The sequence below is a fragment of the Dasypus novemcinctus genome, chromosome 2 (assembly GCF_030445035.2).
Source record: "Dasypus novemcinctus isolate mDasNov1 chromosome 2, mDasNov1.1.hap2, whole genome shotgun sequence".
NCBI classification, from domain to species: domain Eukaryota; kingdom Metazoa; phylum Chordata; class Mammalia; order Cingulata; family Dasypodidae; genus Dasypus; species Dasypus novemcinctus.
The window spans coordinates 194,108,322-194,134,113 of NC_080674.1; the positions used below are offsets into that span (position 1 = coordinate 194,108,322).

The following is a 25,792-nucleotide window of genomic DNA, read 5'->3' on the forward strand; positions in this document are numbered from 1 at the left end:
AATCAATACAAAGAATTGAAAGAAAATATAACTAAAGAGATAAATGATATTAAGAAGATGACACTGGGTGAGCAGGAAGAACAATTTGAAAGCCTGCAAAGAAAAGTAACAGATATTATGGTAATGAAAGTCACAATGAATGAGATAATATATATATATATTAGACTAGATTTGAATTGCTCAAAGACAGAATCAGTGGTTTCAAAGATGGCACATCTGAATGGGAAAAGACAGGAGAACAGAAAGAGAAGAGAATGGAAAAAATGGAACAGGGTTTCAGGGAATTGAATGATAATATGAAACACAAAAGCATTTGCATTATTGGTGTCCCAGAAGGGAAAGAAAATGGAAAAGGCGAAGAAAGAATAAATTTAGGAAATAATGACCCAAAACTTTCCTATCCCTGTGAAAGACATAAATATCAATATCCAAGAAGGCCAGTGAATTTCAAACAGATTAAATCCACATAGACCTACCCTGGAACACCTACTATTCAGAATAGTAGCAATGCAAGCATCAAGAGAAAAGCACACCATCACATACAAGGGAAACTCATTAAGATTTAGTGCCCATCTCTCATCAGAAACCATAGAGGAGAGAAGAAAGTGGCATTATGTATTCAAGATATTGAAAGAGAAAAACTGCTAGCCAAGAATTCTTTATCCATTAAAGCTGTCTTTCAAAAATGAAGGGGACTTCAAGTCTTCACAGACAAAAACTGATAGAATATGTTACTAAAAGACCATAATTACATTTGACACTATGGGAGAAAATAATGGCAATCACATATCTGATAAGGATTTAATATCCATGATATATAAGGAGATCATACAACTCAACAATAAAAAGATAAACTATCCAATTAAAAAATGAGCAAAAGACTTGAAAAGACAACTGTCCAAAGAAGAAATACAAATGGCAAAAAAAACACATGAAAAAAAGTTCAACATCACTAGCAATTAGGGAAATGCAAATCAAAACTACAATGAAATGCATTTCACACCTATCACAAGGGCTGCTATTAAAATGTTGGAAAACTGCAAATGTTGAAGATGATGTGGAGAGATAGGTCATTTTTATTCATTGTTGGTGGGAATGTACAACAATTCATCCACTGTGGAAGACTGTTTGGCAGTTCCTAAGGAAATTGATTATAGACTTGCCATGGGACCCGGCAATACCATTGCTAGGTATACATCCAGAACTGAGATGGATGACACAAATAGACATCTGTACAACAATGTTCATAGCATTGTTATTCAAGAGAGCCAAAAGTTGGAAACAACCCAGGTATCCATCAACTGATCAGAGGATAAGCAAAGAGTGGAGTATGCATATGATGGAATATTATGCAGTGGTAAGAAGAAATGAATTTGTGAAACATGACAGCATGGATGAACCTGGAAGACATTAAGTTGAGTGAAGCAAGCCAGATGCAATAGGACACATACTGTATGATTTCCCTACTATGACCTATATTATTTGAAATATAAATACTTTATGTGAAATATGAATATGGGCAGAAATGCATATATAAGACCACTTTTCTTTGAAGCTGATCAAATGAAGCTAATACTACAAAATGTTAATATCAGGCAAAAAAAATTTATACTATGTGAAGGAGACCAGATACAAAGTAACACACCTTGTATGATTCCATTTATATAAAATGTAAATATAAATTAATTTATAAAAATGAAGTGAGATCAGTGGTTATGTAGGTCTGACAAAGGAATGCTAATTGGTGTAGAGTCTTTCTTTTTAGTGTAATGAAGTTGTTCTAAAATTTTTGACTTGGTGAGTGTACAACATTGTGGTTATTCTAAAAGCCATTGGTTATATACTTTAGATAGACCATGTAGTATGTGAATATATCTCAGTAAAACTGCTTAATAAATAAACAAATAATTGTGTAAGTACAGCCAGAAACAGCAGCTATCTACAGCAGGGGAAACAGAGAGATTGAGAGGTGAAGAATTTTCTTCTTTGTCTGATTTTTTGTGTATTATTATTGACATAATTAGAATGCTCTAATAATGATTGAAGTGATGAAAACACAATTATCTCATTATACTAAATACCATTGATTATACACTTTGGATGAATTGTATACTTTATTAATATGCATCTGTTTTTAATATGCATCTGTTATTAATATGCTAACCTTAACCCTGTTTCAATGTGCATCTGTTTTTTTAAGCAGACTTAGGAAATGTAGATTTAAAAACATGACCAAACTATTTTCTGGCTATAGGAAATTCATGTCAAGTAAAATAACATAGATTGATTGACAGTAAAATGATGTAAAAAGTTATTCTGCAGTGTTCACCTTCCAGAGGGGGAGTGGGCTCCTCTCCAATCACATGAGAACTTTGGTTGTGAGGTTTAAACTGATAAGCATGCACCAAAAAGATATGATATGTTTTATTATTCACATATTTCTGGAAAGAACAGAAAGGCTACCAAGTAGGTCTGGAAATTATATGAAAGAGCAAAGAAAGGACATTGGTTTGGCTTTTTATTGTGGCTAAGAAGTGGAGTTGGTTTGAGAGTTCCAGTATGAGCAGAGCAGAGCGTCCATGGTTTGAACATCTTGCTGATACCAAAGGAGGGTGTGCCCAGGCTTTTTCATCAGTTTGACCAGATGTGAGGTGATGAGGAAAGGGGAGTGTTGCCAGCAAGAAGACAATGTGAGAGCTGCTCATGAATACCCTACCCCTTAGAAACATCATAAAATATAGTAAATTTTCTCAAAAATGTGGAGGATTACTGAAACTAAAGAGCTCAGAGAATGCTGAAACAGAAAAATAACACCTAAAAATGGTGGGGAACCACAGGATGAATTCACCAGTCCATGTCCCTCCTTTATGCTTGGATCTAAGTGGCAGTGTATGTGTTACATGGCAGCAGCTTGGCAGCCCATGTGCATTCCAGTGCAGATTCCTGGAACCTCATCAACCCATGGTGGTGACTTGGCAGCCCATGTATGCGAACTGGGGGTGCCTGCATTTTGAATGGCCCATGGCAGCAGGAGGAAAACTCACACACTTTCCACTATTGGTCTCTGGTGTCTGGCAAATGATTCATTTAAAACATTGGGTGTCTTTATACATTGCACTGAACTATCTCCAGGTAAGACTGACTTAAGGTGTGGATCTGGGACCCCTAGTCTGGAAGTTACTAGGGACAGAAAAATAGCACAGAAAGAGAAAGGTGAGTGGCAGAGGTGCAGAGGAGAGACAGTGCTCAAAACTGGAATGAAAGGTAGGCCAAGAGCACAGCCCTGGGCCACAGGAGATTCTAAAATCCTAGATATTAGGGAAAATCTGCTTTCAACAGTTAGCACATCAAAAATATTAAATGCCCTAACTTGAACAAAAGATCACAAGACACAGGAAGAAATAGGAAAAGATGGCCCATTTAAAGGAACAACAACAAAAAACACAGCAGAGGAAGCACAGTCATTGGAATAACTAATCAAAGACATTCAGTCAACTCTCAAATAAATTAAAAGAGCTAAAGGAAGATACAGACATAAAGCAAATAAGAGGATTATGCATGAACAAAAGGAGGAACTAGAAATGTTTAAAAGAAACAAAACAGAATTTGGGGGGATTAAAAACATAACAATGGTGTTAGGTTCAGAGGGAAGCTAAGATCTATTCAAGCAGAGCCTTTAATGAACTTAGCAGATGGGCTGTGTCCGAAATGGACAGAATCAGAGAAGGAGGGGTACAGGGGGATATTTATAATTCATTCTGGGGCTAGACTGCAAAGGGTTAGTTTGTGATGGTGTATGCTAGCTTTACAGTTTTAAAGTTGGGGTGAGAAAACTCATCAACTTTGTAGTTCCATCCATGTCCCTCAGATGTCGGTTGCTACTTTCCTATCAATGGGAATGTGTAGAGAGGGAGCAGGGATAAGAGTTCTAGTTTCATATCAGTTAGGAATGTGTGCATCTGAAGGAGAGGGGGGAGGGAGGGGAGATGAAGAGTAGGTGTAGGACAAGAGCTCTGGGCCTAATAAATTAGGCCATTAGCTTGATGCAGTTGCCTAGAAATAGGAGTTTAAGTGAATACAGAAGACTTATTTGGTGGGAATTAAACATGGGCATAGGTTCCTACTGGGGCTAGCCCTAGAATAGGAGCAGTCAGGCTTTTTGGTTCCATGCACCACCCTCTGTAGGAGCTCACTAGTCCTCTGGGAATCCCTGGTCTCAATTAGGCCTAGTCTGCTGGAAAGGTGCCTCAAAGATGGGGAAGCACCTTGTTGCTGGTTGCTTATACCAGCAGCAATGAATGTGAACTGGATGAGGGTTAGCCATAGCCATAGACAGAGGAGAAGATAGCAGCAGGTGGCCCTACACGGAGCCCACATTATGGGGCTTGTTCACTTCTCTCCTCACACCCAAAAGTTCAGTCTTGCTGGACCATCTTCCCAGATTGTAGCTCCAGACTTCCAGCCACCACAGTTGCTGTCCCCACCATCCTGATATCCCTGGATCCAGCCTCCTCCCACCTTGCCCTTTGGCCTGGGAGGCTTCCCTCCACCTTCAGGGCTGATCCAGGCTGAAGCAGCTGGAGTTGGGGAGGGGCTGAGTCTGAGGCTGCCCTCCCTGCGATGTCCCAGCCCTCAGTCTGCACACCTACCCACTCTCCAATCCATAGTGCCAGTCCTTCTCATGGGCTTCCCAAGCCAAAAAAGAGGACAAACGCAACACCGGAGGTGTGTAAGTGGGATTCAGATTCCATGGAGGATGAACCCACAAAAAAGAAAACTAGTCTTCAGGGACCCAGTGAGATGACTGGTTTATCTGCCTTGCTTCCCCAACCCAAAAACCTGACCACGAAAAAAACTAACAGGTTTCTCTTGCTGTATAACTTCTCCCGGAAATCCTTGGATAGCACTTCTTAAATTAAACCCCCAGACTGATTCCTAACACCAAGCCTCCTCTCTCACTCTTGTTGTGGACACCACAACCCCGTATCATCACTCTCTGTCAATAAGGTTGCATCAAGAGTGCAGATGGTGAAGAAGCAGATCACACAAGAGGAGGAGGACAGTGATGAGGAATTAGCCCCAGAGAACTTTTCCCTCCTTAACAAGGCTGAGCCACCAGGATGTATCCCAGCCCTATTATCCCTAAAGAGCTGCCTTCAGGCACAGACCCAGAGCTGGCCTTCCAGGGTAAGGGAGTCAATGCCCTCTCCCCCTTGAATTCAAAAAGGCAGAAAGGTAAAGTGGGGCTCCTTGGTTGTCTAAGCCTGGGGACCACTACAACTACAATCAGTTTTGGTGCTTAGATGGATTATTACAGGGTTACAAAGTTGGCTATTATCAAGCACAAGACCTTACTTTGATCCCCACCCCCAACCAGGAAATTGCCCAAGATGCCTCCTTCATCCTTGGCAAAGCATTTCAACCACGGCAAAGTAAGAGAACCCAGGGAGGGAGGAAATCAGCTTTTTAGAGACCAGCTCAGTGGGGTTGAGATGTGGATGACCAAGTCTTTGACAGAAAAGAAAACCATGAAGCCAATCAGCAAAAAGAAAGGTGAGCCGCCAACAGGACAGTAGTGGAAGAAACATCAGATCAGGTGTCTGATTCATCAGGCTAAGGAACTAAGAATTCCTAGTAAGAGAACAAGTTGAGATACTTGCAAGCCCAAGCCAAATATGAGTTCTAGCACTCTGGAACTAATTGCTCCTAGGATCTCCTGCCAGCCAAGCTGACTAGGCTCTCAGCTTCACCTTTGGGACCCCAGCCACTCTAAGTCCATGATCTATTTTCCTGAGGCTCAGCCTTTATCTCTGCAAGAATGAACATATTTTATGGATTTTTCTTTTAAAAAAAGATAGAAACTCATTTCCTTTCTGTGTTTTTACTAGCAAAGACTCATGAATGAGATCTCAGAAGGATCAGAAGGGGCTCTGGGTTCTTGGATGGGAGTTTTGCTCTCTGTATGGTGTGATGAAATGTTGAATCCCCCACCACCACCGTTTTTTTTTTTTTTAAATCAGGGAACTGTTGAAATAAAACATTCCATCTGACGGAAAAAAAAGGCAAAGCAATGGAGAGTAAAAATCCAATAGCAGTGTTTACCATGAGATTTGAACAGGAAGAAAGAATCAGAGAACTAGAAGACATGATAAGGCAGAAAGAATATCTGAGGAAATGATTACAGAAAACTTCCCAAAATTGATAAAAGATATGAATGCACATATCCAAGAGACCCAAAAACCTCCAAACAGTATAAATCCAAATAGGTCTACCCCAAGACATTTCATAATCAAATTGTTGAATGCCAAAGATAAAGAGAAAATTTTGAGAGCAGCAAGAGAACTTGTGGCAGTTTGACATTATTTGTGAATTCCAAAAAGAAATAATGATTATGTTTGTCCACTGGTCTTTTCCTCTGGGTGTGATATCCCTTTATATTAAATTCAGAGGTTTCATTTTCTACCTTATTAAATCAAGATTGAGGCTTTGATTCAACCCATCATTAGGACGACTCAGTTGAGACCTCATCCACTCATTGGGCTATATAAAGGGACATTCAATAAAGAACACAGAATTATATACCATAGAAGATACACAGAGAAAAAGAGACAGCTCCATGGACATGGCAGAGGTCCTGGGAAAGAGAAATGAAACATTCACTTCTTAGTCCACACCTGGCCTTGTGAAGAGAACAGAGCAGATGAGCACAGAAGGAAATGAGCCCAGGGAAGAGAAAAGGGGCATATTCCAGCCTACAGCTGGGATCATTAGATGTTGGATACATGGAGCCTTAAGGGAAGAGGAAGCCTGAACTTCATAGATATTGGCAGCCATCTTGTTTCAACACATGGTAATAGACATTTGGTGAGCAAGTACTTCTTTTGGTACCTTGAATTGGTCTCTTTAGAGCCTTGTGATTGTAAGCCTTTACCCAAATAAACAATTTTTTTAGAAGCAAACAGATTTCTGGTACTTGCCTCAGCACCCCTTTGGCTCACTAATACAATCATGTACAAGGGATCCTCAATAAGAGGAAGTGCCAGTTTTTCATCTGATACCATGAAGGTGAGAAGGAAGTGAGATGACATGTTTAAAGCACTGAAAGAGAAAAGTTACCAGCCAAAATTTCTATCTCCTGAAAAATGTCCTTCTGAATGAGGGAGACTTTAGACATTCTCAGAGAAATAAAACCAGAGGGAGTTTGTCACCATGAGATCTTCCCTATAAGAAATGATAAAAGAAGTTCTTCAGGTTGAAAGGAAAGGACAATAAATGGTCTTTGGGGCAGTATAAAGATCTCTCAGAAAGGTAATTACATGGATAAATACAAGAGCAAATATTTTATTCTTGTTATGTAACTCTACTTTTTATTTCTTACAAGATTTAGGATAAAGGTTCAAACAATATCCTTCAAAAACCCAGCATAAGCAAAAAGGCCATCTCCCAATACATATATAATTGCAAGGGTCCCTGAATATGCAAGTCAATATTTCAAAAGAAGAATAGAGATGGAGAACTTAAACTTTTTTATTTCAAAACTTACCCTCAGTAAATCTGGTATGCTACTGGAATAAAAATAGACACTGTAGCCATTTGGTATTTATGAGTTCCAAAAATAGATATTGGGTTATGTTTGTAAATTGGTTTGTTTCTCTGGGTGTGTTCCCTTTTAACAGTATTAAGATCAGAGGTTTCAGTTTTACCTGACCAAATTATGATTAAGGATTTGATAGGACAAATGACAAGGCAGAAGAGAGAGTTGGAGTTTTGATAGTGGAGCCCTGGAAGTAAATACACAGGAGAAAAACATAGAGGAATAGAGATGGCTCCATAGACACAGTAGAAGTTCCTGGAATAGAGAAAGCCTGAGAGTCTTCAGTTTGTGGACAGAACAGAGCAGCTCAGCCCAGGAAGAAATGAGCCCTGGGGAGAGAAATGAGCCGTATACTAGCCTACAAATGAGACCAGAAGCAGCTGGGATCATAGAGCCTGAAGAGGAAGACTAAACCATCAGAGAGACATCACCCACCTTCTGGCCACAGAGCCTGAAGATGAAGGCTGAAACCTCGCTGAAAACTGGCAGCCATTTTCTTCCAACACGTGGCACCAGATTTTGGTGAGGGAATTAATTTATTCCTTATGGCCTTGTGACTGTAAGCTTCTACCCCTTTATAAAAACCAACTGATTTCTGGTATTTTGCATCTGCACTCCTACAGCTCACTAATACAGACATAAAAGAAAGGAACAGAATTCAGAAATAAACCCACACATCTAAGGTCAAGGGATTTTTAAAAGGATACCAAGTACTATAAATGAGGAAGGAAAAGTCTCTTCTAAAATAATTCTTACAAAAGAATGAATTTGAACCACTCCTTCACACCATATACAAAATTACTCAAAATGGATGAAGAAACTAAATATAAGTGCTAAAATCATAAAAATTTTGGAAGAAAACATAAAGGGAACACTTTAGTTTTCTTAATATATTTTTTATTTTTTAAAAAGATACTTAAATTACATAAAATGTTACCCAAAAATATGTTAGGGATTCCCATATACCTCACTCCCCACACCTTCCACCCTTCCCCACATTAACAGCTTCTTTCATTATTGGAATTGAGCACAATTGGAGCATTGCCACTAAGCATGGATTCATTTACATTGTAGTTTACACTCTCCCCGACTGAATTCTTTAGGTTATGGCAGGTTGTAGAGTGGCTTGTATCCATCATTGCAATGCCAGTTAGGATAAGGACAATTCCAAGTCCCAAAATGCCCCCATTTTACACCTCTTTTTCCATCCCCCTGCCTTCAGCACCTCCAATGGCAACTATCTCCACATCAATAATAATAATTTATAGTAATTAATAATAATAATAATTTCTTCCATTGATAGAATCACAATAAATCTGTAATAGAATACTAGTAAATCCACCTTAGTCCATATTTTATTCCAAAGTCCTGAGGATTCTGGGATGGTGATGCCAACTCCACCTCTAAGTGAGAAGAGGTCTCAATTCCATATGACTGATGGATAGGACTCTCTTGCAGTTGTAAACTCTCTCAGTTCCTTGGTATAGTGGTTGTCCATCCACCCTCCTTGTTAGTTGTCATGGGTGAATACAATGAAGTAGACAATAGGTGGTACAACACTGCTGAGGCTCAAGGCCAAGTTGGCACATGGATAGCCCAAAGATTCAGGTCTCTTGGATGTGCACCTACTTACTCCAGCACCAAATATAGGTTCAAATAGAAGAGACAGAAGAGGCATGTGTAGAGAAGTCACAACTGAGTCCAACTCTGTCACACTCGGGAACACAAACTCCAAAGGAAGTCACACTGGCAAGGCACCAAGCTCCAGAACTGTTTGCCATGACCATAGGACCTGGCTGTCTCCAGAGCCTTCAGTAGCCCCACTATTTGAGCTAGTATCTACTTTGGTAGTCTATGAGATCCTGCAGAGGCATGCATAAATATTACCACTGGGATGACCTCCTGATAGACTTTGAAGTCTCTTAACCATATTAACTCATTTGTCTTTACCTGTTGCCCCTTTTATTCAAGGTCTTTTTCCAGGTAGTTGATCTTTGGTAATAATCCCTTGGTGCCAGTTAGGGTCATCCCCCTGGGGATGGCCCATACTTGGGGGAAGGTAATGCATTTATGTGCTGAGTCTGGCTTCAAGAGGGGCCACATTTGCACAACAGGGAGGCACCCTACAGCACTAGGCTAAGTTGCAATTTCAAGAGCAAAGGCTCAAGCATAATTGTGTATATTAAGGACCCATCAATAGACCAACCTTCTTCAATAGTCATTGCCCTGCACTTGAAGGATTGTTGATGTTCCATTAGAGAATGTGGCAGAGCTCCCTAGGACAGGAATTCAATAATATTTCAGTTATTGTGTGAATCTCCACCCAATATGACCATGCCCCATGAACATCTGAACACATTTCTGTACCTTACATGTATGCCCAGGTGAACTAGTTCCCATGTAACTCCAATCACTGACACCCCACATCAATGAACCTCCCCTGCCACAGTTGTAATCCTTCAGTGGTCCAAAACTTCTTCTAAAATAAAGCCAAGAATATCGCAAAATACAATTAACAGAAAATTGAAATAAGGATAGGTTTAAACCTAAGAAGTAAAATACCTAATAATTTAGAAAAACTAAAACTAAACTAAAATTTAAAAACTTGGGATACTAAAAAAACTAAAGAAAATATTTTAAACATTTTGCATGTTTTCCTTTCATCATTGTAAATATCTGTTGTCCTGTATATACAGTGACATTTTCTTTCATTTTTTTCCCCAGTGTTTTACTTTTTTCGTTTTGTCTACAAAGAAATTTTAGATCAGAGTAAAGACAAATACATAGGACAAGAGATTTCCAGATACCCAACATTCTCCCCCTTTTCTTCCTTCCTATATCAATAACCTTTTATTTGTGGATGGTACATTTGTTACAATGGATGTACAAATATTGAATCATAGCCACTAACCAAGACCAATGGTTTACATTATGGTCTACTCTCTAGATCATACACTTTTATAAGTTGTTGATGAAATTCAACATGGCCTGTATTCATCATTGCAAGATCATGCAGAACACTTCCATTGCCCCATAAATACCCCCTCTTCCATCTACTCTATTCCCCGCCCCGCCCCCCACTCAGGGGACACAGCTACTACCAGGCTTCACTCCTTGAAGGACAAATTCATATTTACTTGCAACAACACTGAGGGCTTGACACACTGGTCTGTCCTACCTTATTAGGAACTGTCTATGCTCTTGAGAGACAGCCATCCCTCTGTTTGAGAACATATTGGGCCTCCCCAGGATGGAATTCCAATTCCTTCCCACTCATTATGTGAGTCTTCACCCACTGATACAACACACTATGACAAAATGATCACTCAATATTCTCTAGAAGATTGCCCCAGGTGCACCCTGTCCCAAATGCCCTCCCCATCCAACACCCTAAACCAGTAACCCTTCCTTATCATATTGCCAAAAGAGCTTCAAACCCCAGTGTTCACCTGCTCTCTGCCCCAGCACTTCCCCAATTCCATGGACAGTCCAACCCACCCTCCCTGTCCTACTCCCTTTCAAATTTACAACACCTAGCCAAAACTATCACTACACCCTCGTCATATCCCTTCACTGCACAATTACTCACTTCCACATTATAGATTTCACCCATATGGGCAAAAACTTCTTCATTTCTACTTCCTGTAAATCTATCTTCAAAACTCTAGCTCTCTGAGTCTGCTTGATTTGCTTAATTCATATCAGTGAGATCAAGAAATATTTGTCCTTCAGTGCCTGGCTTCCTTCACTCAGCATACGGTCCTCAAATTCATCCATGTACTCCTGTGTGTTAGTACTGTATGCCTTCTTACATCTGAGTATTATTCCATTGTATTTAGCAATGGAATTTTGTTTATCCATTCATCTTTTTGATGGGCTTTGGGTTGATTCCAACTTTTGTCAATAGTGAATAACAACACAGTGAACATTGTTGTGCATATATCTCTTCATGTCCTTGCTTTCAATTCTTCTGAAATATATCCAGCAGTGGAATTGCAGGTTTATATGGCAGATCTACAGTTAGTTTTTAGAGGAACCATCATACTATCCTCCACAATGGCTGGAACATTATACATTCCCACCAGCATTGCATGAGGGTTGCCATTCCTCTACATCCACTCCAACACTTGTAGTCCTCTGTATTTTAAAGGCCACCAGTCTAATGGGTGTAAGATGATATCTTATTGTAGTTTTGATTTGCATTTCCTTAATAACTAGTGATGTTGAGCATCTTTTCATGTGTTTTTTACCCAATTGTATTTATTCTTTGGAGAAGTGTCTGTTCAAATCACTTTCCCATTTGTTAAATGGGTTGTTTGTCTTTTTATTTTTGAAATATAGGATTTCTTTATATATGCCAGATATTAGGCTCTAATCAGATATATGGTTACCAAATATTTTCTCCCACTGAACTAACTGCCTTTTCACTTTCTTGACAAATTCCTTTGAGGTGCAATTTTTTTTTAATTTAGAGTTTATTTTTTCTTTCACTACTTGTGCTTTGAGTGTGAAGTTCATGAAACCATTTCCTATTACAAGGTCCTGTAGATGCTTCTCTACATTATCTTCCAAGGTCTCTATGGTCTTAGTTCTTATATTCAGATCTTTGATCCATCTGGAGTTGATATTTGTATAAGGTGTGAGATGGTGCTCCTCTCTCACTTTTTTTGGATATAGATATCCAGTTCTTTAAGCACCATTTGTTAAAGAAGCCATGCTTTCCCAGTTGAGTGGGTTTGGTGGCCTTGTCAAATATCAAATGACTGTAAATATTTATCAGAACTCCATTTGTTGGTAGATTAATCCTTGTGCCAATTCCATGCGGTTTTGACCAATGAGGCTTTGTAGTATATTTTAAAATCAGGTAGTATGATTTCTCCAAATTCATTTTTCTTTTTCAGTATGTCTTTGGCTATTCAGGGCCTCTTGCCCTTGCAAATAAATTTTGTAAGTAGTAGTTTTTCCAATTTGGTTTAAAAAAAAATGCTGTTTTGTTTTTTACTGGGATAGCGTTAAATCTGTATATCAGTTTGGGTAAGATAGATATCTTAATGATCTTACCATCCATAAACAGGGAATAGTCTTTCATTTATTTAGTCTTCTTTGATTTCCTTTAACAGTGCTGTGTAGTTTTCTGTGTATAAGTCATATTCTTCTTTAGTTAAATTTATTCTTAGGTATTTGATTCTTTTATTTGCTATTGTAAATGGAATCTATTGATTTCCTCCTTAGATTGCTCATTATCAGTGTACAGAAATGCTACTGATTTCTGTACATTGATCATATAATCTGTCACTGGACTGAACTCATTTATAAGCTGTAGAAGTTTTTTATTTTTTATTTTTTCAGGGAGTTCTATGTAGGATGATGTCATATGCAAATAGAGAAATTTTCACTTCTTCCTTTCCAATTTGACAAGTATATGTCTTGGAGTATGCCTGTTGGGATTTCAGCTATGGTGTGCTACATTTCTTGGACATGTGCATCCATGTCCCTCAATAGGGTTGGGAAGTTTTCAGCTAATTTTTCCTCCAACACTCCTTCTGTCCCCTTTCCCTTCTCTTCTCACTCTGGGATTCCTATAATGCATATATTTGAGCATTTTTTGTTGTTGTTCAGTTCTATAAGTCCCTGCTCGATTTTTTTTCTTTTTATCTATCAATTCTACTATCTGTTTTATTTCATATGTACTGTCTTCCACCTTGCTAATTCTTTCCTCTGCCTGTTCAAATGTGCTTTTATATGCTTCCAGTGTTTTTTTTATTTCTTGATTTTGCCTTTCATTACCATCATATCCATTAGCTTTTTGTGTATCTTTACAATATCATTAGTATGTTGTCCCAATGTCTTCTTCATATTCTTAATCTCTTCCTTCACTTCATTAAGTTGATTCCAGATATTTGTTTATACAGCTCTGATTAGTTGTTCTGCATCTCCTCCTGGTTTTATTTTGTTCATTGCACTGGGCCATGTCTTCCTGTTTCTTAGTATGGTTTATAACATTTTGTTGCTGTTTAGGCATTTCTTTATCTTCATGGGTTTATTCAATTGATTAGTTTCTCTCTCTACTCCAGGGTTTTACTTAGTTGCTATTTTTGTTTGTGTGTGATAAGTTTTATCTTTGACACTTTTTTCCTCTTATTCTATTTCCTTGCTGTTGTCTCTGTTCCCTTGAAAGAAAAAGATTATGGCCAGAGAAAGGAAAAAGGTAAGAAGTGAAAAATGCTAATAGTACTAACTATAGTAAAAGAAGAGGAACCATATAAGAACTAGGAAAATGAATAACTAACTCATGTAAGAACTACAGAAGAATAAGAATAAAAAAGTGGGGTACAAACAATGAAATGAAAAACCGAATAGAGAAAAATGTCTAGAATTAATTAAAAGGCCCGAATGATTTTTTTTTAAAAAGAGGGAAATAGAAAAGACAATAAGAAAACAATTTAAAAAGAAAGAACACAGAATAGAGGAGACAGAAAAAAACAAGAAAAAATTGAAGACTAAAAAGATAAGTGGAATGTAAGTACAGAAAAAGAAGGCAGTATATAGGAAGATGAAGGAAGGAATAAATGCCATAGGTAGAAAAAATTGATATACAAAAAAGTGGGGAAACTAAGGAATGGGGAAACACAGGAAATAAGAAACAAGACAGCAGCACCTCATTTTAAAAAATGATGGGGGGGGGGAGAAAGAGGGACCAAAAAACACACAAAAACTTAGGAAAAATAGCCTACCCTCTTAGACACTTGTGGAGCTTCTCAGTCTGCTGGTGTTCATCAACTAATTACCCTGCAACCTGCCCTCTGCAAGTTTTGAATTGAGTTTTTGTGAGTAAACTAAGTAAATTTTTTAAAAAGAACATTTTTTAAAGAAAAATAAGGGACCCAAGAAAAGCTAATACAAAAATACTGCCTATGTATTCCCTATCCTAAAGAATCAGCTAAGTGTTTGATCACTCAGTGGATTATTACTCTAAGGAGAGCCAAGAATCAAACCAGGGACCTCATTTATTCAAAGCAGAGCAAAATTTTCTCATTGGGTTTGTTAGCTAGAGAGCTATCCAATCACTTTTCCTAGGACAGGTTTGACTCCTTGCAGTTGAATAGATTCCTGCTGATTAGGAGCTTGTCTGTCGCTACCACTTTTATAATTATTGCTTTCTCTCCCAGGGCAGCAGGACATGATAGCCTGTGTGATGGGATCCTCCCTCACCTCTCCAGGTCAGGTTGAGTTTGTTGGAAACAAAGACATAATGATCTCATATGGAAAGACATGCTGTTTCCCTGGTAACACTTGCAATGTAAGAATTTCGGCAGTTGGGAGTGTTGGGCAAAGAGCACTCAAGCGGGATGAAGCTGTCATGGGCTACAAGAATTATGAGCATATTTACTTGGTAGTTATATAAAACATCTAGACTTTGCACTCTGAGATAAGACCTTTTAGTTCCTTAGGACGGATGGGTAACTTTGTACAATAGTTGATCGAATTCTTTAGGTTATAGGTAATATTAGTGTTTAACTACATGTAGTTGCTTGTTCGCATGAATGCTGGGGTATATATCGCCCCAGCATTTATTGCCCTTCTAAAGCAGTAAATTTGTCTGGTGAGTCTCTACTCACAGAACCCCTGATCCCTTCTCTCTTGTTTCATTCCTGAAACCCTTCGGGCCTAAGTCTCCAACAGTTTCCTTCTGAAATTCAAATGGAGCCCTGGTATCCAAACTCACTGCAGAAAAGTGACTCTCAACCTTCTCTCAGACCTCCCCCTTCTCCCAGCAAACCATAAATAGGCCCTTGGAAGGTTATAAAGTGTTTCCCACTGCCTGCCTCAATAAAGGAAGTTGGACTTTTTATATTTTTCAGCACCGGACCAGTCAATTGCCTGTCTCCACCCACTCCCAGCCCAAATTCCTCTCTCCCATATGGACTAGGTAAATCAGGCTGTGTGAGAAGATTTGTCTCTCCCTTCCTTTCAGGGCCACCCCTTGCCAGCTGTTATTCTCCCAAAAGTTCAAAGGGTGTCCAGGTAACCAAACCCACAGAAAGTAAACCAGTCTCCACACTTCGCCAGAACCCTCTTAATCCAGGAAAACACTCCCTCCTGCTTGGTGGCTGGTAGAAATCAGGGAGTTTGCAGGGACTTTTGCCTTGAGGGTGGGGCTTAGCTGCCTGTTTTTTCCAGCCACTGGGGTCAGATTTTCAAGGTTTTCCCTTGGGCTTTTTATCTCTTTGTCCTGTTCCCTCCAGATCAATGACCTGAAACCTCCTGCTCTGTGGGTTCCCAAAGCAGCTCACTCAGGCAGGATCTTGCCCCTTCTCAGCCATTTTTTGTAAGAGAAGTTGTGAGTGCCCACTTACACCAAAACCATCTTGCCTTGATCAGAAGAACCCTTTCAACTTTGGATTAGTTAGTGATTTAGTAGATAGGCCACCAAAAACATGACAAACAAAAGAAAAAATAGATTAAATAGAATCAATAGACCATAACAAAATTAAACACTTTTTACATTTAAAAAATGCAGTAGATTTCAACTTCCAGAGAACATGGTGAGTAGAGAGCTCTAGGACTTAGTCCTTACATCAAAACAATTATTAAACAGATAGGAACTATCAGAAGCAACTATTTTGAAACTCCATAGTGAGATGGAGAGACTGGTAAATTATGGTAAAGAACTGTAAACTGCTCTTTCTGCACAAAGGCAATCAGCACCCACCCCACGCACTCATGGCAGGTCACAGCAGTATCCCATCCCTGTATTGCTTCAGGTGACAGAAAGGGATATAAAATTCCTCTTCCCTAAGAACAGGAGTGGCTACACCCCATCAATGATCAAAGATTTGATGAGCTAATTCTGATTGCTGGGTCCCAGCTCTAAGGGCAGCTATTTTTCAACCCATCCCACACAAGGGTGGCAGCAGCCATTGTTTCCAACCTGTCCTGAAAAAGGTGGTAGAAGCCTTTGTTTCTACACCCCCTGGACAGGGCCAGAGGCAATGTCGATTTAAAGATGGAGTGCTACCTCAAGACTGCAGAGACTGTTCTCTGAAGAGTTGCATTACTGGCAGACCAGGGAAGATCTAATTTGGCAAGTCATCAGAAAAGATTTTGGCATCTTTCCTGTTCCCCTCTCCAGAGCACTTTATAGCTGATCTATGCCCAATTCATTGGCTTCTGCTGCTGTTTTTAATGGGATAGATTGATTTGGGAATATCCTCTCAGTCATGCTCCTCATTCCAGAATTTGCCCTTCAAACAAAATCAGTGTGAGACAATGAAAGGAGTGTAAAGGGCTATAAAGGAAGACATCTGGGACAAACCCTGCTGACTTCAAATAATGGGGAGAGTGAACTCTGTCTCCTAGAAAAAAGAGGGGACAAACTCTTGTAAACAGAGTAACTCCAAAACAACTAAAAAGCAATAAACCAGGACAAGATGAAAGTGCAAGAAGACAGGGAAACCCTGAACACTACATTTACTTTGGACAGATCTTCATGATAGGACTGAAGCTCAAGAAAATCTCTATCTTCTCACCATCTGGTTACAAAACCAAGACACAGACATCCCAGGGAGTAAATATCAGAGTAAACATTTTAATATATTAAAATGTACAGAGTGAGGAAGCAGATGTGGTTGAATCAATTGGGCTCCTGTCTACCATACAGAAGACCCTGGGTTCACTTCCCAGGGCCTCCTTGTGAAGGCAAGCAGCCCCTGCTCATGGAGAGCTGATGGCTCATGCTCACAGAAAACTGGCACCCCATGCCCATGGAGAGCTGCCACAGCAAGATGACGCAGCAAAGGGAGACAATCAGACACAGAAGAACGCACAGTGAATGGAAAAAGAGAGCAGACAGTGAGCAAGCAGAAAGTAGGGAGGGGATAAATAAATAAATTTTTAAAAATGTACAGGGTGCTATGAGAAAGTTAAAACAAACAAAGAAACAGTAAATGATGGCCCATCCAAAGAAAGGGGATAAAAATGGAGAAACACCAAAGAAGCAGTTGCGATTCCGCCATACCAGGCAAAGTCTTTTTTAAAAACGATCTTAAAATGCCCAAGTATATGAAGGAAAGTACACAGAGAGAAAGAACCAAAGGATATCAGGAAAATAATTAATGAACAATATCAGAAACTAGGTAAAGAGAAATTTTAAAAAGAACCCAATCAAAACTATTGTAATTGAAGACAAGAATAACTGAAAGTAAAACACTCAGGATGGCTTCAAGAGCAGATTGGAGCTGGGAAAAAAAAGAATCAATGAGATGGAAGGTAAGAAACTTTAAATGTGTCAGAGTGAGGAGAAAAAAGAAAAAGAAGAAACATTAAAATTTAAAATAGACCAGATCTCCTATGGGACACCATCAAGCACAGCAATCTATACTTTATGGAAGTCCCAGAAGAAGAAGAAATGAAAGGGACAGAAGGAATATTCAGAGAAATAATAAGAGAGAACATCCCAAACTTAAAAAATGATACACATCCAAGAAGCTCAGAGAATAAAAAAAAGGATAAAAAAGAAAAATACATCCTATCACATACTGATCACACTATCAAGTGCAAAGGACAAGGAGAGAGTTCTGAAAACTGAAAGAGAAAAGCAACATGTTACATACAAGATTGTCTCAATTAGATTGAATACCAATTTCACATCAGAAACCATGGAGGCAAGAAGGCAGTGGGTTGAAATACTTTAATTCCTGAAAGAAAACAACTGCCAGCCAAGAATTTGCTATCTGCTGAGACCCTCTTTCAAAACAGGGAAATTTTAAGACATTTTCAGATAAAGAAAAGCTAAGAGAGTTCATTACCACTAGACCTCCCCTAAAATCAATGCTCAAAGAAATTCTATAGAGTGAAAGGAAAGACACAAGACAGTGGTTCAAAACAACATAAGGAAATGAAGACCTGCAGTAAAGGTAACCAGTTCAGTAATTATAAATGTCAGTGTTATCATATTATATTTTTGTATGTAATTCTACTTCTTAGAAGTGCCAAAAAGCAAATACATATAAAATAATGATAAATCTAAGTTTTTGAACATACAATGTACAAAGTTATAAGTGTTAAGAAGTACTTAAAAAGTACAGGAACAGAGGGTTACAGGAAAATGTATGTGCATGCTTTTGAAGTCAAGTTGGTTTCAAACCAAATGTGATTGTTATATATTTTAAATGATAAAATTTAACCCATGATAGTGACAAGGAAATAGATGAAAATTATATCCCAATAGAACTGAGAAGGTATCGATATGGAACCATGCAAAAAAGCAAATAAATATAAAAGTAGACTTTAATGAAAATGACTAATAGTAAAATGGCAAGAAAAAGTCCTGTATTGTCAGTAATGACTTTACATATAAGTGTATTAGTATCTCGAGTAAAAAGGCAGAGATTGGTAGATTGGATTTTTTTTTAAAGCATGACCCTACTATATGCTGTCTGCCAGAGACCAGTCTTAAATTTAAAATTAGAAGTAGGGGGTGTGACTCAAGTGATAGAGCTTCCACCTACCATATGGGAGGACCCAGGTTCAATCCTTGGGACCTCCTAGTGTAAAGAAGAAGAGAAAGCATGCCCAAATGGTGAGTCCGTGTCTGTACAAGTTCCCACATGGTGAGCCAATGCTCATGTGAGTGCCCATGGGGAAGCCAGTGCTTATGCAAGTGAGTTACACGGCAAGATGATGACACATCAAAAGAGAGACAAGGGGAGAAACTAGGTGAAGTGTATCAGAAACCAGGAACTGAGGTGGTACAATTGACAGTGAACCTCTCTCCACATCAGAGCTCCCCAGGATCATATCCTGGTGAATCCTAGAGGAGAGAAAATGAGAAGAGAAGACAACACAGACACCAAAAACAGCTGGGTTGGAGTGGGCAAGTGGGAAATAGCTAAATTAAATAATCTTTTTAAAAATATAGAAATAGGTGAAGGGTAAGAGGATGGAAAAAGTATACCATGCAAGTAGTAACAAAAGAGAATTGGAGGGGCTATACTAATATTGGATAAACTACAATTTAGTTCAAAAAACAGTTTTGAGGTACAAAAATGGTCATCATAGACAGCTAGAGTGGACAATTCAACAGGATGATGTAACAATTATAAATACATATGCACTGAACAGCAAAGACCAAAAATGTATGAAGCAGATACTGAAAGATTTAAAGGGAGAAATTAATTGTTCACCGTTAATATTAGGAGACACTAAAACACCACTGTCAATAATGGAAAAAACATCTAGTAAGAAGATAAATAATGAATTACAGGACTTGAAAGATACACTAAACCAACTGGACCAAACCAGCATATTTAGAACACTGCACTCAATGAAAGCAGAATACAAAAAACCCATTCATAATAGCAACTAAAAGAATCAAATATCTAGGTATTAATCTAACATAGGACATAAGGACTTGTACACAGAAAACTACAAGATAGTGCTAAAAGAAATTAAAGAAGACCCAAATAAACTTAAGGATATTCCATGTTCATGGATTGGAAGACTAAATACCATTAAGATGTCACTACTAACGAAAGAAATTCATACTTTCAATGCAATCGCAATAAAAAATCCAACAGCCTTCTTTACAAAAATGGAAATGCCAATCAAATTTCTGTGGAAAGTTTAGGGCCAACATATTGCTAACACCATCTTGAAAAAGAAATATGGGTTGGAGGACTCACACTTTCCAATCTTCACAACTATTACAAAGGCACACTAATCAAAACAGCATGGGGAGCAGTGTAGCTAACTGGGTGAACAACTACTTCCCACATATGAGGTCACAGGTTCAATCCCCAGTGCCTCCTTTAAAAAACACACACTAATAACGTAGTAATACAAACAAACAAAACACCATGGTAAATAACTAACAAAATGATGATGGACCAACCCCATCCCAAAAGCAAGCTATCTTCAACTGCAAGCAAAACAATTCCATTTCTTTACCCTATAATGTCTATGTACCTTCTCAGTCTAAAGCAGTCAAAGTGATCATAAGAGCACTTCACTAAGCCAGTAATTTATTCAGGTAGTGATGGAAGAGAAATGGGAGAAAATAACAGATCAGGGGTCCCAGATAGAGAAGAAGAGGTTGAGAAGTGAAAAAGCAGGCTGACTTATAGACTACTGTTCCCCATTATAGACTATAAATGCCATTTTTAATAGTCTATGCCTCCTGGACTGAGGCCAGATAGTCACTAAATGTTACAGAATTGCAACTTCATTGGGATTATCTACTCTCTTAGAAAGTCCCATCTTTGGTCAGCTTTTATCTTTTAAAAGTTCCTGTCATATCTTGGAAAGGGGCCACTTCAATGCAGGTGGCCTTTATATTTTTATTTAGCTGTCTTCCATTTTGGCCATTTTTTTTTCAGTGATCTCATTATGAAGTTGACAAAAACATTGGCTTTTCATGTCCTTAATTGTCAGATGGGGACCCATGATTTTAGTGGAGCTTATGGCACTTAAAAGACATAAGATATGAGAAACTCAAGATGCAAAGGTAACCAAGAGATGACCATGAGATGTCAAAAGAGAGATTGCCATGAACATGCTTGGCATCCCAAAACTAGTGCATGGAACAACAGTTCTATTACTAAAAACTTAATTTAAAAAAAATTGTGTAGCTGTATGTTTATGTTATTAAACACTAAAATACATACTGTACAGGTAATATTATACATAACAGTACATTCATGTTATGCATTTTTGAGTTACTAAATGTTTTAAGATATCTTTACATTTCTAGCCTTTGTTTGTCATCTGCTGGATTTGATTATTTGTAAACTTTAACTTTTTACTTATTTTAATCCTAAAAAGTAATTGTGTATATTTTTGGTATAAAATATATCTAAAAGATAAAATATGTTGATAATATACAATACTACATTTTATGCATTTCTGAGTTTCTAAACTTTTTCTGTGTGTCTGCTGGTCTTCACATATGAGGTTTCCACAAAATTCCCACTAAATTTCTTATACTGACCCATGATATATAAAAACAATTATGAAGAAAGTCATGATGTGGAAGGATTAACTGCACCACATTAATTAGTTGAAGGACACTTAGGTTTTTCCATCTTTTGAAAATTGTGAATAATGCCACTATGAACATTGGTGTGCAAATATCTGTTTAAGTACATTCTTTCAATTTTGGGAGATATATAACTAATGGTGGGATTGCTGAGTCATGTGGTAATTCTATACTTTCATTTCTGAGGAAATACCAAACTGTCTTCCACGGTGACTGTACCATTTTACATTGCCATTAGCTATGAGTGAGTATTCCTATTTCTCTACATCCTCTTCAACACTTGTTATTTTCTGTTTCTTTAATAGCAGTCATTCTAAGGGTGTGAAATGGTGTCTCTTGGTGGTTTTGATTTGCATTTCCATGATAATAATGATGTTGAACATCTTTCCCTGTGCTTTCTGGCCATTTGTATATTTTCTTTGGAGAGATATCTGTTCAAGCCATTTGCACTTTAAAAAAAAATGGTTTTTCTTTTGGTCTTTTTGTTAAGTTGAAGGATTTATTCATATATTCTGGATATTAAACATTTATTGGAGTTGTGAGCTCCATATATTTTCTCCCATTGTGTATGTTGTCATTTTACTTTCATGATAAAGTCCTTTAATGCACAAAAGTTTTTAATTTTGATGAGATCCTATTTATCTAGTTTTTCTTTTATTGCTTGTGCTTTAGGTTTAAACTTTATGAAACCATCACCTAACAGAAGGTCCTGAAGATGCCTCTTTATGTTTTATTCTAGGAGTTTGATAGTTCTGGCTCTTATATTTAAGCCTTTGGTGCATTTTGGGTTAATTTTTTTATATGGTGTGAGATAAGGGTCCTCCATTTTTTCTGAAAATGGAAAAACAACTATCATAGCACCATTTGCTGAAGAGATTATTCTTTCTCAAATGAGTAATCATTGCTACATTGTCTAAAATCAGTTGGCCATAAATGTGAGGGTTGATTTCTTCATTCTAAACTCTTTTCTCTTGGTCTATATGTCTGTCCTTGCACCAATACCATGCTGTTTTTATACTTTAAAATGTTTTTATCTATGCTACAAATTACTCAATACAAGATATTAACTACTATAACAGTAAATCTGCTTTAGTCAATGATTATACTCCCACTGATTTTTGTTCACACCTCAATCTTGGATTTTGGTGATCATGGTAACATATTTGGCAAGCCACTCCAGGAATTATTGGTGAGGGAAACCATGGCCTACAGCCTGTTTAATGCTTTCCTTTGGTCCTCCACTTTAAATGGGTGTGCCTATGAGCCCCCAAAGGATGTAAACCCAGGAGGCAAGGTGCCAGAGCTCAGGAATTCACCATATCCATGCCATGCATCCAGGCTTGTGAGATCTGATTCCAGCCAGTATGGCTGAATGATAGGTCAGTGACTTAAATCACAGCCCTGCCAAGACAGAAGTTCTTGTCAGACTGCTGCACCCTGCAAAGCTTCTTTTTCATTCCCTTTTAGCAACCAGAATCTTTGCCCTTGGGCCTGCCTGCTGTTGCCTTCTCCAACCTTCTCCCCTGAGAGGCAGCATGACAATGGCAGAAAACCCTGGAGGCTTACCCTTCCCACTGGGTTCATGCATTTGCAGGCCCTCCAGGTAGGCCAGAGCCAAAATGGATCCATGGGAGTTCCCAGGCCAGGATACCCTTGCATAAGTAATCTTTACCCATGCTTTGCCTTCCCTGCTTCTTGCTACTGAATTTCTCTTTACAGGTTTGTGTTAGAATGCTTTGGAATGTTTTAATAACAGTGAAAATGGGAAAGTGCCTTTACTAGCTAGGAAGCTATTGCCTCAGGGCCCCATAGCTTGTTAGCAGGGACAATTCATCTCTGATCATTTAATGGTCATTTGATGGCTAGTTTAACTTGGAAACTATCAAACAGTAAACTCAGAGCTAGTACTGCACCTAAGACTTCTAGAAGGACAGGAGGAAGAAGCTTTCTGCCTCTCCTCCAAGGAGGGAGCAGTATTCAGCTTGGAGGGTATCTGATCTATATGATCTGTCTTCCAAGTCCAGGACAGCTCCATAAATGCCTGGCAGTAGGGTCTCTGATTCCTGGAGTGGCAAGTACCAGAGAAGTAACTCTGAATGTCCCCCAAGACATTTGAGGCTTGGATGCTTCAATTCAGAGAGCAGTTGGTCTTGGATCCTGGAATGTAGGGGTGCTGAGAACCAGAGCAGTAAACTGAATGGTCCCCATTTCTTGGGCCCATCCATTCAGAGAGCAGCCAAATAGCCCCTGAGACAGACATCTTGGACACTTTGATTTGGTGCAACTGCTCAGTCTCCCATCGATTTGGCTTGGGTGCATTGATCTGATATATGGAATCAGATATCACCCAGGACCTAGGTTGCCCACAAGGATGCTTATAGGCCAGGAAGGCTCTGAAAATTGAAATTCTCAGGACACTGGGACAGAACTTCAGTTCCAAATTATGTGGAGTGGTGAACATTTTAGTCAGACTAGGAGTCTGAGATGCCAAAATGATTTTAAAAAAAGTGCTTCTTCATTCCTCCTAGAATAATAGGTGCAGTCTCTAGCATACCAGCAAACTCCCCACAGGAGTGTCTTAGGAATCAGGGAATTCTGCCTACTGTTGGTCTACATTGCCATAGTATATCTGAGAGCAGCCTCTGTAAAGGACCCTGAATTCCAGTTAAACCAGTGTAAGAAAAGAAAACAGATATAGTTCCAAGGCCCAAAAACCTCATGTCATATCTCCTTAAATAAATAAGGAAATAAACCTCAAATTTCCGTAGTTTAAATTTAATTGTGCCTATAAAAGGTGTGAATAGTGATCAAGATAAAAAAATATTCTGTTTCATCAATTAGGATCAAAGAATTCCTAGAAATGCTAAAGGTATAAAATTCTTCTGTTTAAATCTGTGCTTAACTTTGTGTTCAACTTTTAAATCTGTTTAATTTTGTCAGTTTGCTGTGCCTAAGGAAATCAGATTTTGTATGCACCTGTTACAAATTGCATAATGGTGAAAGATAACCTAAAGATGATGGCCCAGTGGTTAGGGCATCCGTCTACCACATGGGAGGTCCGCAGTTCAAACCCCGGGCCTCCTTGACCCATGTGGAGCTGGCCCATGTGCAGCACTGATGTGCACAGAGTGCCATGCCACTCTGGGGTGCCCCCCGTGTAGGGGAGCCCCCACACGCAAGGAATGCACCACGTAAGGAGAGCCACCCAGCACAAAAGAAAATGCAGCCTGCCCAGGAACGGCGCTGCACACACAGAGAGCTGACACAGCAAGATGACGCAATAAAAAGAAACACAGATTCTCATGCCACTGACAACAACAGAAGCAGACAAATAAGAACACGCAGCAAATGGACACAGAGAACAGACAGCTTGGGGAGGAAGAGGAAATAAATAAATAAGATAAATCTTTAAAAAAAAAAAAAAAAGGCACTCCAAAAATGAAAAGCCCACGACCAGATGCAGAGCTGAATTCCACCAATCATATAAAGACAATTTAATACCAATCTTGCTCAAGCTTTTCCAAAATCTAAACAGGAAAGAACAGTACCAAACTCATTCTATGAAGCCAGTATCACCATAATACCAAAACCAGATAAAGATACTATGAAAAAAGAAAATTACAGGTCAATATTCCTAATGAATATAGATGCAAAAATCCTCTACAAAATACTTGCAAACTGAATCCAAAAGCACATTAAAAGAATTATACATCACAATCTATAGGTTTTATCATAGGTATGCAAGCATTTGTCAATACAAGATCAATTAGTTAATAAACAACATTAAAAAACTGAACACAAAAAATCAAATGATGTAGAAGAGGCATTTGACAAAATACAGCACCATTTCTTGATTAAAAAAAAAACACTACAAAAGATAGGAATAAAAGGAAGCTTTCTCAATATGGTAAAGTGTGTACATTGGGAGTGGGTGTACCTCAGTGGTTAGAATGTCTGCTTCCCATAAATGAGGTCTTAGTTACAATCTCTGGTAAGTCCATTAAAAATTAATTAATTAATTAATTAATTAAAAAACCATACCACTAGCATTGTACTCGATGGCAAAAGACAGAAAGTTTTCCCACTACAGTCAGGAATAAGAGAATTATGCCCTCTGTCACCACTATTATACAATACAGTGCTAGAAGTCTAGCTAGAGCAAT

The 25,792-nt window shown here is 38.5% G+C and overlaps 1 protein-coding gene and 1 pseudogene across 1 annotated transcript in view; one reads left to right on the forward strand and one right to left on the reverse strand.

Annotated features, from left to right (window-relative positions):
- LOC101417762 (butyrophilin-like protein 3) overlaps positions 1-25,792 on the reverse strand; it is a 74,113-nt gene that overhangs the window by 20,831 nt on the left and 27,490 nt on the right. The gene's annotated exons all lie outside the window — the stretch shown is intronic.
- LOC139439873 (proline-rich protein PRCC pseudogene) lies at positions 4,379-5,651 on the forward strand (annotated as a pseudogene).